The sequence below is a fragment of the Triticum dicoccoides genome, chromosome 1A (genome assembly GCF_002162155.2).
Source record: "Triticum dicoccoides isolate Atlit2015 ecotype Zavitan chromosome 1A, WEW_v2.0, whole genome shotgun sequence".
Taxonomy (NCBI): Eukaryota; Viridiplantae; Streptophyta; class Magnoliopsida; order Poales; family Poaceae; genus Triticum; species Triticum dicoccoides.
Window position 1 is genome coordinate 268889838 of NC_041380.1, and position 15759 is coordinate 268905596.

Here is a 15759-nt window from a genome sequence, read left to right on the forward strand (position 1 = left end):
GCCCAGTGGGTATAATCGGCTGTAATTTCTTTATTGTATAGTGTAGGATTATTCTACCTTTCTATGCCTTGATCTCTTTGTTGTAATAGTGTAGGCTTTTTAGAGGTGATAGTATTGAGTAGGATAATTCTTTGAATATGCTATATCGTTCAAACGGGGGCCAATTCGCCCGACCATGGCCCTTCACGGGCCGTCGGATCCATGGGACTTCTACGTCTCGTAGGATCCATGGGCCTTCTACGTCTCGTAGGATCCATGGGCCTTCTACGTCTCATAGGATCCATGGGCCTTGTACGTCTCGTAGGATCCATGGGCCGCCGGCTCATTTATGGGTCTTGTACGGGCCTTTAATGGGCCGTAGACGGGCCTTTAATGGAAATCGTACGTTTTATGGGCTGACCATAACGGGCCGTTAATAGGCCGTATTTGGTGATGCTATGAAAATGGCCCAACAGCCTAATGGTCCACAAATGGGCCGACTGTAACAACGGGCTGAATTTGGCCCACAAACAGAAAATGACAATAACGGGTCGTAAGTAACCGAATGTTGCAAATGATCCCAAGAATAAATGGGCCCTTAGAAGGCCGAAAGTTAACTTGGGCTGGAAACGGCCCAACGGAATAACGGGCCGTTAGTGGGTATAAAGTGATACACTGTTCATTACGGGCCAGTTTCACCATGGGCCGTTAATGGGTGTAAAGTAATGCATTGTTCATTACGGGCCAGTTTCAGCACGGGCCGCTAATGGGCCAAGAGTTACAAAGGTCCTCATATGGGCCGAAAGACGTCATGGGCTATACATGGGCCAGAAGTGAAAACGGGCTGGAATCATATTGGACGGCCCAGATGACGCTATTGGGCCTAATTCGGATAGGGCGTAACGGGCCTTGGGTTAGCGGGTTGTAAATGGGCTATATGCGAACAGGCCGTTAACAGGCTTTCCATGGGCCGGGCCGCCAGCTTTTGACCAAGTCAAATGGGCCGGCCTTTTCACAGGAATGGGCCACTGTTGGACCGTGCCACGTGTCGACATATCATAGGCGCCTTCTTTCCAGTGAGTGGATGACATCTGTCCCAACGATGAGCCAACACGTGTTTCCTCTAGCCAATGATGATTTTACACGTGGAAAATCCCCGTTGGTCGGGGCTGTTAACGGGTTATCGGATCCAAAACCCGACCCGATAGCTTAACGGCGTTCCGTTACGGTGGATGCCACATGTCGGTCACCCTTGACGAAAGCACTTCTGTGACGCGCGATTTATTGTCATGGAAGTGGACACTTCCGTGATGATAATTTTGGTAATGTCATGGAACACTTCTACGACAGCACAGGTATGACTATCTTGATTCTGTCATAAATTTGTCATGGATGTACATGCATGAAAAAAAAAGTGACCTACTATGACAAACACGTATCATCACGGAAGTGTATTTTTTTGTAGTGACCGCTCGTCCTCGACTGCCACTCATAAGGAAGACAATCAAAAATATCTCATGCTCCAACTTTGTTACATAACGGTTTGTTGCGGCTTGAACTACGTCAGTATTTCCCCAAAGAGGAAGGGATGATGCAGCACAACTACGGTAGGTATTTCCCTCAGTGATGAGACCAAGGTTATCAAACTAGTAGGAGAACCATGCAACACCACGTAAACAGTTCCTACACACAAAGAACAAATACTTGCAACCCGACGTAAGAGAGGGGTTGTCAATCCCTCACTGGTAAAAAGATAGGTAAAATTGTAGTACATTGGATAAATAGATCTCGTGGGAACGCGAGATAAAATAAATAAATAAAAATTGCAGCAAGGTATTTTTGTATATTTGGATTAATAGATCTGAAAATAAAAGCAAATAAAAATAGATCGCGAAGGCAAATATAATAAAGAAGAGACCCGGGGGCCGTAGGTTTCACTAGTGGCTTCTCTCGAGAAAAATAGCAAATGGTGGGTAAACAAATTACTGTTGGGAAATTGATAGAACTTCAAATAATCATGATGATATCCAAGCAATGATTATTATATAGGCATCAAGTCCAAGATTAGTAGACCGACTCCTGCCTGCATCTACTACTATTACTACACACATTGACCGCTATCCAGCATGCATCTAATGTATTAAGTTCATGGAGAAACTATAGTAATGCAATAAGAACGATGACGTGATGTAGACAAGATCTATTTATGTAGAAATAGACCCCACCTTGTTATCCTTAATAGCAATGATACATATGTGTCGGTTCCCCTTCTGTCACTGGGATCAAGCATCGTAAGATCGAACCCATCACAAAGCACCTCTACCCATGGCAAGAAAAATCGATCTAGTTGGCCTATGTAAACCAAAGATTCGAAGAATAAATATGAAGCTATAAGTAATCATGCATATAAGAGATCAAAAGACTCAAATAACTTACATGGATAAAAAGATAGATCTGATCATAAACTCAAAGTTCATTAGATCCCAACAAACACACCGTAAAAAGAGTTACATCAAATAGATCTCCAAGAGACCATTGTATTGAGAATCAAAAGAGAGAGAGAGGAAGCCATCTAGATATTACCTACGGACCCGTAGGTCTACAAAAGACTACTCACGCATCATCGAAGAGGCACCAATGAGCATGATGAATCCCTTCGTGATGGTGTCTAGATTGGCTCTATGGTTTCGGGAACTTGCGGCGGCTGGAATTGATTTTCGTCGACTCCCTTAGGGTTTCTGGAATATTGGGGTATTTATAGAGCAAAGAGGCGGTGCAGGAGGCTACTGAGGTGGGCACAACCCACCTGGGCACGCCTGGGGGCCCAGGCGCACCCTGGTGGGTTGTGCCCCCCTCGGGGCACCCCCAGGTGCTTCTCCGGCCCATTGGGTGTCTTTTGGTTCATAAAAAATCCACAAAAAGTTTCGCTGCATTTGGACTCCGTTTGATATTGATTTTCTGGGATGTAAAGAACAAGCAAAAAACAACAACTGGCACTGGGCACTATGTCAATAGGTTAGTCCCAAAAAATGATACAAAATGATTATAAAAGGATTGTAGAACATACAAGAATGATAATATAACAGCATGGAACAATAAAAAATTATAGATACGTTGGAGACGTATCAGCACCCCCAAGCTTAATTCCTGCTCGTCCCCGAGTAGGTAAATGATAAAATAGAATTTTTGATGTGGAATGTTGCCTAACATGTTCATCACATATTCTTTCTTTTATAGCATGGACAGTTGGACTTTTATATGGTTCAAAGCAATAGTCTAGTTTTGACATGAGGACTTTAATACTCAAGCATATCAACAAGCAACCATGTGTTTCAAAATATCAATGCTAAAACAAGTTATCCCTAGCCCATTATGCTCAATCATTGATCCATTCATGAAGCACACTCGCATATTAGCTACACCCAATGCTCAAGTATGATCATAGTGCCCCTTAGTTGGTGCTTTATAAGAGAAGATGGAGACTCAAGTAAAAATAAAAAATGCATAAAGTAAAAGAAAGGCCGTTCACAAAGGGAAGTAGGGATTTGTAGAGGTGCCAGAGCTCAAAGAAAAAAACATAGAGATAAAACATTTTGGGTGGCATGCTTTTCCTATCAACGAAAATGATCAAGTAGTTCCCAATACTTTCTATGCTAGATATATCATAGGTGGTTCCCAAACAGGAAATAAAGTTTATTCCTTATTACACCATACTTTCACTTTCCATGGCTAACCGTATCCACGGGTGCCTTCCATACCAACACTTTCCAAGGAATTTATTATTTATCAACATAAACTAAATTCAATTTTCATTTAGAACTGAGCATCCCTAATACCTTTGTCGTACTCTCGTGCAATGACAAGTGAATAAACACTCATCTTGAGAATAACACATCTAGCATGGAAATATATTAGCCACCCCCTACTCGAGGACGAGCAGGAATTAAGCTTGGGGATGCTTGATACGTCTCCAACATATCTATAATTTTTGATTGTTCCATGCTATTATATTATCTATTTTGGATGTTTAATGGGCTATAATATGCACTTTTATATTATTTTTGGGACTAACCTATTAACCGAAGGCCCAGTGCAAATTACTGTTTTTGCCTATTTTAGTGTTTCGTAGAAAAGGAATATCAAATGGAATCCAAACGGAATGAAACCTTCGCGAGGTTCTTTTTTGGAACAAACGCAATCCAGGAGACTTGGAGTGGAGTTCAAGGAAGCAACGAGGCAGCCACGAGGTAGGGCGGTGCGCCCAGGGGGGTAGGCGCCCCCCGCCCCTCGTGGGCCCCTCATAGCTCCACCGGCCTACTTCTTTCGCCTATATATACTCTTATACCCTAAAAACATCCAAGGGAGCCACGAAACCACTTTTCCATCGCCGCAACCTTCTGTACCTGTGAGATCCCATCTGGGGACCTTTTCCGGCGATCTGCCGGAGGGGGATTCGATCACGGAGGGCTTCTACATCAACACCATAGCCTCTCCGATGATGTGTGAGTAGTTTACCACAGACCTTCAGGTCCATAGTTATTAGCTAGATGGCTTCTTCTATCTCTTTGGTTCTCAATACAAACTTCTCCTCGATGTTCTTGGAGATATATTCGATGTAATTCTTTTTGCGGTGTTTGCCGAGATCCGATGAATTGTGGGTTTAGGATCAAGATTATCTATGAACAATATTTGATTCTTCTCTGAATTCTTATATGCATGATTTGATATCTTTGCAAGTCTCTTCGAATTTTCGGTTTAGTTTGGCCTACTAGATTGATCTTTCTTGCAATGGGAGAAGTGCTTAGTTTTGGGTTCAATCTTGCGATGCTCGATCCCAGTGACAGAAAGGGAACCGACACGTATTGTATTGTTGCCATCGAGCATAAAAAGATGGGGTTTATATCATATTGCTTGAGTTTATCCCTCTATATCATGTCATCTTGCCTAATGCGTTACTCTGTTCTTATGAACTTAGTACTCTAGATGCATGCTGGATAGCGGTCGATGTGTGGAGTAATAGTAGTAGACGCATAATCGTTTCGGTCTACTTGATATGGACGTGATGCCTATGTTTATGATCATGCCTAGATATTCTCATAACTATGCGCTTTTCTATCAATTGCTTGGCAATAATTTGTTCACCCACCATAATATATGCTATCTTGAGAGAAGCCACTAGTGAAACCTATGGCCCCGGGGTCTAATTTACATCATATAAGTTTCCGATCTACAATTCTAGTTCACTATTTATTTTATTTTGCAATCTTTACTTTTCAATCAATACAACAAAAATACCAAAAATATTTATCTTATTATCTTTATCAGATCTCACTTTCGTAAGTGACCGTGAAGGGATTGACAACCCCTTTATCACGTTGGTTGTGAGGTTCTTGTTTGTTTGTGCAGGTACTAGGCGACTTGCGTGTAGTCTCCTACTGGATTGATACCTTGGTTCTAAAAAACTGAGGGAAACACTTACGCTACTTTGCTACATCACCCTTTCCTCTTCAAGGGAAAACCAACGCATGCTCAAGAGGTAGCAAGAAGGATTTCTGGCTCCGTTGTCGGGGAGGTTTGCACCAAGTCAAGTCAAGATTTGATCTCCCGTCAACTAGCCATTTTTGGTGCCGTTGCCGGGGAGATCTACGCTCAAGTCAAGACATACCAAGTGCCCATCACAAACTCTTCTCCCTCGTGTTACATTATTTGCCATTCGCCTCTCGTTTTCCTCTCCCCCACTTCATCTTTGTTGTTTTATTCGCCCCTCTTTCGTTCGTCCTTCTGTTTGCTCGTGTTACCATGTGCCTTCTATTTGCTTGCATCTTCGCTTGCTAAACATTTATTGATATGGATCCTCATCCTCTTGCTAATCTTTTTAAAAGATCCAATTATGATGAACCAATTGCTAGTGAGTTGAGTGCACTAGATTATCTTTATGAGGTTTTGCTTGAAATTCGTGAATCTGAAAATTGTGATGAAGTGCTTTATGAAGTGATTCATGATAGATCTTTGAATAAAAAGCATGAGTGCAACGATGTTATTATAAATTCTATGAATGTCAATTGTGCTAATAATATGAAAAACCCTAAGCTTGGGGATGCTAGTTTTGCTACGTCCACTACTTGTTGCAATGATCATGATTGGGGCGATTCTTCTTATGATTTTGAAAATTTATTTAAGCCCCATGATAAATATGAGATTGATAATAATGTTTGCAATAATATTGAAAGTGGGTTTGGAAGAGTGTTAGCTTAGATCCCACATATTTGGAGAATGCTCAATCTTATGAAATTTTTGATAAAAGTGGGTTTGGAGAGGTCATGACTTTAGTTAATGTTAATCGCACTATTTTGGAAGAGTGTCAACTTTGCATGCATGTGGATCGTGTTGAAAATATTTTATGTGATAGCTATTTTGTTGAATTTGCTTATGATCCCACATTTAATTATTATGAGAGAGGAAAATATGATTGTAGAAATTTTCATGTTATTAAATTACCTCTCGTTATGTTGAGATTGCTATTGTTTCTTTCTGTTTCCTTGCATATGCTAGTTTTTGCTTGCCATGATAATTTGTTCACCTATAAGATGCCTATGCATAGGAAGTATGTTAGACTTAGATGTGTTTGTCACGTGTTTCATGATTCTCTCTTTGTGCTTCAATTCTTGTCTTTCATGTGAGCGTCATTGAAATTATCAATGCCTAGCTAGGGGCGTTAAACGATTGCGCTTGTTGGGAGGCAACCCAATTTTATTTTTGTTCCTTGATTTTTGTTCCTGTTTAGTAATAAATAATTTATCTATCCTCTGTTATGATTGTTTTTTGTTTAATTAGTGTTTGTGCCAAGTAACGCCTTTAGGATCTTCTTGGGTGATTACTGTTTGATCTTGCTGATAAAAACAGAAAGTATGCGCTCACGAGAATAATTTTAATTTTTACCAGAGATCAATAAAATACCAATTCCAACTGTAGTAGATCAATATAAAAATTATTTCGGTCGTTCTAATTTTTCAGAATTTTTGGAGTTGCAGAAGTATTTGAAACCTCCAGATTAGTACAGACTGTTCTGTTTTTGACAGATTCTGTTTTTCGTGTTTTGTTTGCTTATTTTGATGAATCTATGGCTAGTATCGGGGGGTATGAACCATAGAGAAGTTGGAATACAGTAGGTTTAACACCAATATAAATAAAGAATGAGTTCATTATAGAACCTTGAAGTGGTGGTTTGTTTTCTTATACTAACGGAGCTCATGAGATTATCTGTTGAGTTTTGTGTTGTGAAGTTTTCAAGTTTTTGGGTAAAGATTTGATGGATTTTGGAACAAGGAGTGGCAAGAGCCTAAGCTTGGGGATGACCAACGCACCCCAAGGTAAAATTCAAGGACAGACAAAAGCCTAAGCTTGGGGATGCCCCGGAAGGCATCCCCTCTTTCGTCTTCGTCTATCGGTAACTTTACTTGAGGCTATATTTTTATTCACCACATGATATGTGTTTTGCTTGGAGCGTCTTGTATGATTTGAGTCTTTGCTTTTTGGTTTACCACAACCATTCTTGCTGTACACACCCTTTTGGAGAGACACACATGAATCGGAATTTATTAGAATACTCTATGTGCTTCACTTATATCTTTTGAGCTAGATAATTTTGCTCTAGTGCTTCACTTATATCTTTTTAGAGCACGGTGGTGGTTTTATTTTATAGAAATTATTGATCTCTCATGCTTTAATTATATTATTTTGAGAGTCTTTTAGAACATCATGGTAATTTGCTTTGATTATGAAATTAGTCCTAATATGATAGACATCCAAGATGGGTATAATAGAAAAATCATATAAAGTGCATTGAATACTATGAGAAGTTTGATACTTGGTGATTGTTTTGAGATATGAAGATGGTGATATTAGAGTCATGCTAGTTCAGTAGTTGTGAATTTAAGAGATACTTGTGTTAAAGTTTGTGATTCCGTAGCATGCACGTATGGTGAACCGTTATGTAAAGAAGTCGGAGCATGATTTATTTTTTGATTGTCTTCCTTATGAGTGGCGGTCGGGGACGAGCGATGGTCTTTTCATACCAATCTATCCCCCTAGGAGCATGCGGTAATACTTTGTGTTGATAACTAATAGATTTTTGCAATAAGTATATGAGTTCTTTAATGTTTAGTCCATGGATTATACGCACTCTCACCCTTCCACCATTGCTAGCCTCTCTAGTACCGCGCAACTTTCGCCGGTACCATACACCCACCATATAGATTCCTTAAAACAGTCACCATACCTACCTATTATGGCATTACCATAGCCATTCCAAGATATATTGCCATGCAACTTTTCACCGTTCCGTTTATTATGAGACACTTCATCATTGTCATATTGCTTTGCATGATCATGTAGTTGACATCGTATTTCTGGCAAAGCCACCTTCATAATTCTATATACATGTCACTCTTGATTCATTGCACATCCCGGTACACCGCTGGAGGCATTCACATAGAGTCATATTTTGTTCTAAGTATCGAGTTGTAATTCTTGAGTTGTAAGTAAATAAAAGTGTGATGATGTTCATTATTACAGCATTGTCCCATGCGAGGAAAGGATGATGGAGACTATGATTCCCCCACAAGTCGGGATGAGATTCCAGACGAAAAAAAGAGGCCATAAAAAGGCCCAAAAATATGAGAGAAAAAGAGAGAAGGGGCAATGCCACTATCCTTTTTCCACACTTGTGCTTCAAAGTAGCACCATGATCTTCATGATAGAGAGTCTCTTATTTTGTCACCTTCATATACAAGTGGGAATTTTTCGTTATAGAACTTGGCTTGTATATTCCAATGATGGGCTTCCTCAAAATGCCCTAGGTCTTCGTGAGCAAGCGAGTTGGATGCACACCCTCTTAGTTTCTTTTGTTGAGCTTTCATACACTTATAGCTCTAGTGCATCTGTTGCATGGAAATACCTACTCACTCACATTGATATCTATTGATGGGCATCTCCATAGCCCGTTGATACGCCTTGTTGATGTGATATCTTCTCCTTTTTGTCTTCTCCACAACCACCATTCTATTCCACCTATAGTGCTATGTCCATGGCTCACGCTCATGTATTGCGTGAAGATTGAAAAAGTTTGAGAACATCAAAAGTATGAAACAATTGCTTGGCTTGTCATCGGGGTTGTGCATGATTTAAATATTTTGTGTGATGAAGATAGAGCATAGCAAGAATATATGATTTTGTAGGGATAACTTTCTTTGGCCATGTTATTTTGAGAAGACATGATTGCTTTATTAGTATGCTTGAAGTATTATTATTCTTATGTCAAAATTAAACTTTTGTCTTGAATCTTTCGGATCTGAATATTCATGCCACAATAAAGAAAATTACATTGAAAATTATCTCAGGTAGCATTCCACATCAAAATTTCTGTTTTTATCATTTACCTACTCGAGGACGAGTAGGAATTAAGCTTGGGGATGATTGATACATTTCCAACGTATCTATAGTTTTTGATTGTTCCATGCTATTATATTATCTGTTTTGGATGTTTAATGGGCTTTATATGCACTTTTATATTATTTTTGGGACTAACCTATTAATCGAAGGCCGAGTACAAATTGTTGTTTTTTGCCTATTTCAGTGTTTCGCGGAAAAGGAATATCAAACGGAATCCAAACGGAACGAAACCTTCGCGAGGATCTTTTCTGGAACAAACGCAATCTAGGAGACTTGGAGTGGAGGTCAAGGAAGCAACGAGGCGACCACGAGGGAGGGCGGCGCGCCGCCACCCTCGTGGGCCCCTCGTAGCTCCACCAACCTACTTCTTTCGCCTATATATACTCTTATACCCTGAAAATATCCAGGGGAGCCACGAAACCACTTTTCCACCGCCGCAACCTTCTGTACCCGTGAGATCCCATCTGGGGACCTTTTCCGGCGATCTGCCAGAGGGGGATTCGATCACGGAGGGCTTCTACATCAACACCATAGCCTCTCTGATGATGTGTGAGTAGTTTACCACAGACCTTTGGGTCCATAGTTATTAGCTAGATGGCTTCTTCTCTCTCTTCGGTTCTCAATACAAAGTTCTCCTCGATGTTCTTGTAGATCTATTCGATGTAATTCTTTTTGCGGTGTTTGCCGAGATCCAATGAATTGTGGGTTTATGATCCAGATTATCTATGAAAAATATTTGATTCTTCTCTGAATTCTTATATGCATGATTTGATATCTTTGCAAGTCTCTTCGAATTTTCGGTTTAGTTTGGCCTACTAGATTGATCTTTCTTGCAATGGGAGAAGTGCTTAGCTTTGGGTTCAATCTTGCGGTGCTTGATCCCAGTGACAGAAAGGGAACCGACAAGTATTGTATTGTTGCCATCGAGGATAAGAAGATGGGGTTTATATCATATTGCTTGAGTTTATCCCTCTATATCATGTCATCTTGCCTAATGTGTTACTCTATTCTTATGAACTTAATACTCTAGATGCATGCTGGATAGCGGTTGATGTGTGGAGTAATTGTAGTAGATGCAGAATCGTTTTGGTCTACTTGATACGGACGTGATGCGTATGTTTATGATCATGCCTAGATATTCTCATAGCTATGTGATTTTCTATCAATTTCTCGGCAGTAATTTGTTCACCCACCGTAATATATGCTATCTTGAGAGAAGCCACTAGTGAAACCTATGGCCCCCGGGTCTACTTTACATCATATAAGTTTCCGATCAAAAATTCTAGTTTACTATTTATTTTATTTTGCAATCTTTACTTTTCAATCTATACAACAAAAATACCAAAAAATATTTATCTTATTATCTTTATCAGTTCTCACTTCCGTAAGTGACCGTGAAGGGATTGACAACCTCTTTATCGTGTCGGTTGCAAGGTTCTTGTTTGTTTGTGCAGGTACTAGGTGACTTGCATGTAGTCTCCTACTGGATTGATACCTTGGTTCTCAAAAACTGAGGGAAATACTTACGCTACTTTGTTGCATCACCCTTTCCTCTTCAAGGGAAAACCAACGCATACTCAAGAGGTAGCAAAGCTCATAAAGATTTAAGTGAAGCATATACAGCAATTCTAACAAGTCATGGCATAATTTTGGCTCTCTCAAATAGGTGTGTCCAGCAAGGATCCATGACTAAAAACACAAAGCAAAATAAGCAAAGACTCATCATACAAGACGCTCCAAGCAAAACTCATAATATGTGATGAATAAAAATATAGTTTCAAGTAAAATACCGATGGTTGTTAGAAGAAAGAGGGGATGCCACTCGGGGGCATCCCCAAGCTTAGTTGCTTGACATTTCTTGAATACTATGTTGGGGTGCCTCGGGCATCCCTAAGCTTAGCCTTTTGCTAATCTGTATTCCTTCATCCATCGTAAAGTCATCCAACACTTGAAAACTTCAATCACACAAAACTCAACAAAACCTTCATGAGATCCGTTGGTATAAGAAAGCAAATCACTACTATAAATACTATTGCAAACCCATTCATATTTTATTCTTTCATTATATCTACTACTAGAAGCTCATGCGCGCCTTGCCGCGCCACATTTCTGTCTTATCGTTGTAAAAATGATTAATTTTGAAGCATTTAGTTCACTTAGGATGGAACAAAGCAATGCAAGATTAGAATGACCAGCCCAGTCCAAATCCAGCCAATTTTATCTGATAAACTGGTCATAGCAACAGTAGAGGAAGAACAGAATAGACAAGAAGGTGCACGATAGGTGAGCTCATTGATTAGACTGAAGAAACTTAAGAAAACAATGCAGGTCACAAAGTAGTACAAACCCCTGTTTGAGATACACAGATGAGTTATATCAGAATTCAAAAACCATCCTACTCACTCCACTATCTTCCAAGCCAGCTCACAATGCATACACACACATCAGGCACCATTGCCATGTACCATACGCAGTTATATTTCGATAGCAACATTATTAGCTTGCAGTATATGAGCACGCAACCGTAGGGGGCCATATTAACTAATGGCGATGGCGATGCTGGCTTCCGGGCCTTCGAGTCACATCTCTGCAGCCGCAAGAAGCAACACCTAATAACACAAATGCAAACAGTGGAAGATAGTCCATCAAGTTGGATCATATTACTCACAGCAGGGAAGGATATTCTAGCACTGGTATGTCACCCCGGAACCATTTCAGAGCATGATCTCGTTGTCGAGGGCTTCAAAGTTGAGGTTGCGCACACAGCAAAAACCCTCGCCCACCTCGTGGCTCTCAGTCCACACCAGTGACTCATGCTCGTAGACGAGTTGTACTGTTGTACAACGGAAGCTAAACTGACTGATATAAACACATCATGCCCCAGTACATAGAAAATAGTTTGTTGCCTGATATAAACACAACGGTACTAAGTTTACTAACTGATTGCCGCGAACATACTGAATTAAATAAACCACACTTTCCTAAACAAATAGAAAGGACAATCAATCCACCACTTGGGTAGTCAACTGCACTGATGCCGCCCGTGTCATCACTGTCAACCTCTGTAGCTCCCTCCTCCTGGATTGTCATTGTCACCTTAATCTTTTGATCTATATACCAGTGAAACCAACAATGGTGAGAGCCATTTTCATGTCAAATAACTGTAAGAAACTGAGAAATTGTGATTTATGTCTGCTCTACATCTATCACATACAAATAATTTATCATCTAAACAACAGTGGGATCATGTGTTAACAATGATATTTATCAAATAAAATAGGCTGGTAAAATTTGCAGATAGGATCTAACCTGTCACAATTCACAAAAACACTAATCTATAGGTATTGCAAAGCGAAGACCAAAAATATAGTAGCACAATAATTCAACCTATGAAAATATAATTCAATCAATGAGCAACTACACAATATTTGGTTTCCCATTTAAAGCAATTAATAGCAAGTGGAGCACCATCCATCTCACACACACGATCCAGCACATCCACAAGCACCAGGCATTGCACACACACAACACACACACATCATGCAGGAAGAGCTGGCCCAGCCGCCACTGCCACCGCGACATGGAACGCAGGGAGATGCATGAAAAATTTGCATAAGGAAAGACACTCACGTTGCTTCTTGCGCGTCGCAGCTCCTCTGAAAGCTTTGCACATATCAATGGGCATACAATTTAATCATCTATAATGTACCAATGGTTCAAAAGGAACAAGGATTTCAGTGTGACGGAAAAAAAAGAATTCTGCACAAACTCAGCATAACCTAATTAAGCTTATACACCCAACCAATCACACTATGAGTGTGTAAAGTATTAACAAAGATTTTACTATGAGCTCTCCCTTAATTCTCAACAACCAGGAAGCCCTATCCTGGTTAGTCAACTGCATCATTGCAGACATGTTGGTGTAAGATTTGCACATTGGTTTCATAATTTCATGGTATTGCTACTGAATGGTCCGATTTGATAGTGATAACATTTTGTGTTTGAACTGAAGGGTACAGATTACATAAAAGATACTATCTCTGTTGATGTTATTTCTATATTTCTATTGCTTCTATAGTAATACTACTGCATGATGACAACTCTGCTTGTGTATCTCTACCTTTGTATGTTGGGCAGTGACAAAACTACAAATAGTCGTATACGAAAACACTAATGGTACATCGCTATGGTTCATGCTATTATACTTCACATTATTTTATCTCTACCTTTTGTATCTCTACCTTTGTATGTTGGGCAGTGACAAAACTACAAATAGTCGTATACGAAAACACTAATGGTACATCACTATGGTTCATGCTATTATACTTCACATTATTTTCTAGTATTGCTTGGAACAACATGCCTGTTTCCTAACATATCAAGAGGTACTGACCGAATTTAAACTTTTGGTGCAGGCTAAATATCAGCATCCTATATATGTCAGACATGGAACATAAGGAAAGAGAAAACTGGAAAAGTCAACCACATTGAAAAATTGAAAAGATTTCATATATGGGGATATGAGATTATCCCTCGGCAGTAAAGAAAAAAAGGAAGCCTTCAGCTGCTAGCTATTCAGGGATAAAAGTTAGAGCAGTTTCAATTGTAGGAAATTTTCATCTGCATGTTTTCTTTATTCTGAGCCATTATCAATAGAGAGTACCTTTGAAATCCAGCATCAGAACAATGTGTAAAACTTGTAAACTCAAGTACTCCATGCAGCTGGCTTAATGCACCAAAAACTCTACTGCACAACAAAAAGTAAACCCTGCCACATACAACCACTCAGCCATGGACATGATAGAATAAAAATTAGAAGGAAAATGGCCTGACACACACCAGGCCACCAGCCAAATCCACCTGCTGTCGCCACAGCGGAGCCCGACCAACAAAGGAAACCCACAACCCACCACCATAGCAAGGTAAACACCAAAACCTCACCAGAAGATGCGACACAATGAATGCGCTTGGCGCAATCCAGAACCCAATCGACCGCACCAACATCAGGAATCCCATGCCCTACATGAAGATTCCACCATAATGGCCACAACCCAAAAATCACAACGCCCAATCGAATGATGCCGGCTTGCAAGCACGACCCCAATAGCAGTGCATCACCATCCCAAACAAACAGAGAAATTAGAGCCAATGACAAAGGAAAAGGAACACAATAATCTGAATGGAGAGCGCCCTAGTAGCCGAAACAGGAAGAAGACCGAGACGGACGACCCATACAACAACCACGGCAACGCCCTCCACCCGCAGCAGGAAAACGAAGCCGTGCGCACTACCCCACAGAAATCTGAGCCGCTGACCACCTCTCGCCCTCCCAAATAATTATTTTTATCAGAGTCACAGAGGGTGGCGCAAGGGAAACGCAGGCTGCGAAGAATGCGGGGCGAGGAGAATGCCAAATGGAGCTAGTGGTGGCCGGAGCATCGATTGGGAGAACCGGAGACAGCGCCGGCGTTCAATCCTAGGGTTTGCCAGGGCCTCAACTAGATTGGTTCATTGGGAAGAGGTATACCCGAAGGTTTGCTGGAATCGGAATCTAGATGGGGACGGCTGCAAGGTGGTGCGGGCGTGCGACGGTGGAGGACATGGCCGGTGGCGTCCAGGAGAGCAGCGGGCGAAGACTCGAGCAGGAAGAAAATAAAGGAAGAAGAGAGGGTCGGGCATGTGCGGGGCAGCGAGGGCAAGAAGCAAACCGACTATACCTGACAACCAGGGGCCACGGGACAACAGTAAAATCTCCTGCTGATCGATCCTCACCAGCCGCGATTTACCAGGAGCGTGCATTTCCTGGGAGCTTAGTAACTAGTTAGATTCCAACTTTTATATGGCAAAAACTCTTCAAAGAAAACCATAAAATCATCAAAACAAACACACAACATAAAGAAAACAGAATCTGTCAAAAACAGAATAGTTTGTAGCAATCTGGAGATTTTGAATACTTCTGTAACTTTAAAAATTATGAAAAATTAGGACAACGTGAGATATTGTTATATTAATCTTATGCAAAAACAATCAGTATTTTTATCATGTTTCTGTTAAAGACGAAAATTGTTTTCGTGAGCGTAAAAGTTTCTGTTTTTCAGCAAGATCAAATCAACTACCACCCTGCATGATCCCAAAGGCTTTACTTGGCCCGAACACTAATTAAAACACAAAAAACACAATCATAACAGTAGCATAATTGTGAAAACACTCAAGAACAAAAGGAAACGGCAAAAATAAATTTTATTCATTGGGTTGCCTCCCAACAAGAGTTATCGTTTTATGCCCCTAGCTAGGCATAATGCAAGGATCTAAGTATTGTCATCTTTGTTT

General features: G+C 40.5%; 1 long non-coding RNA gene across 1 annotated transcript; it reads right to left on the reverse strand.

Moving 5' to 3' along the window:
* Positions 1 to 11721: 11721 nt before the first annotated feature.
* On the reverse strand, positions 11722 to 15097 carry LOC119268384. Its single transcript, XR_005133158.1, has 2 exons — positions 13060 to 15097; positions 11722 to 12539 (listed from the first exon to the last, which is right to left on the reverse strand). It is a non-coding gene; the product is annotated as an uncharacterized LOC119268384 (long non-coding RNA).
* Positions 15098 to 15759: the final 662 nt, after the last annotated feature.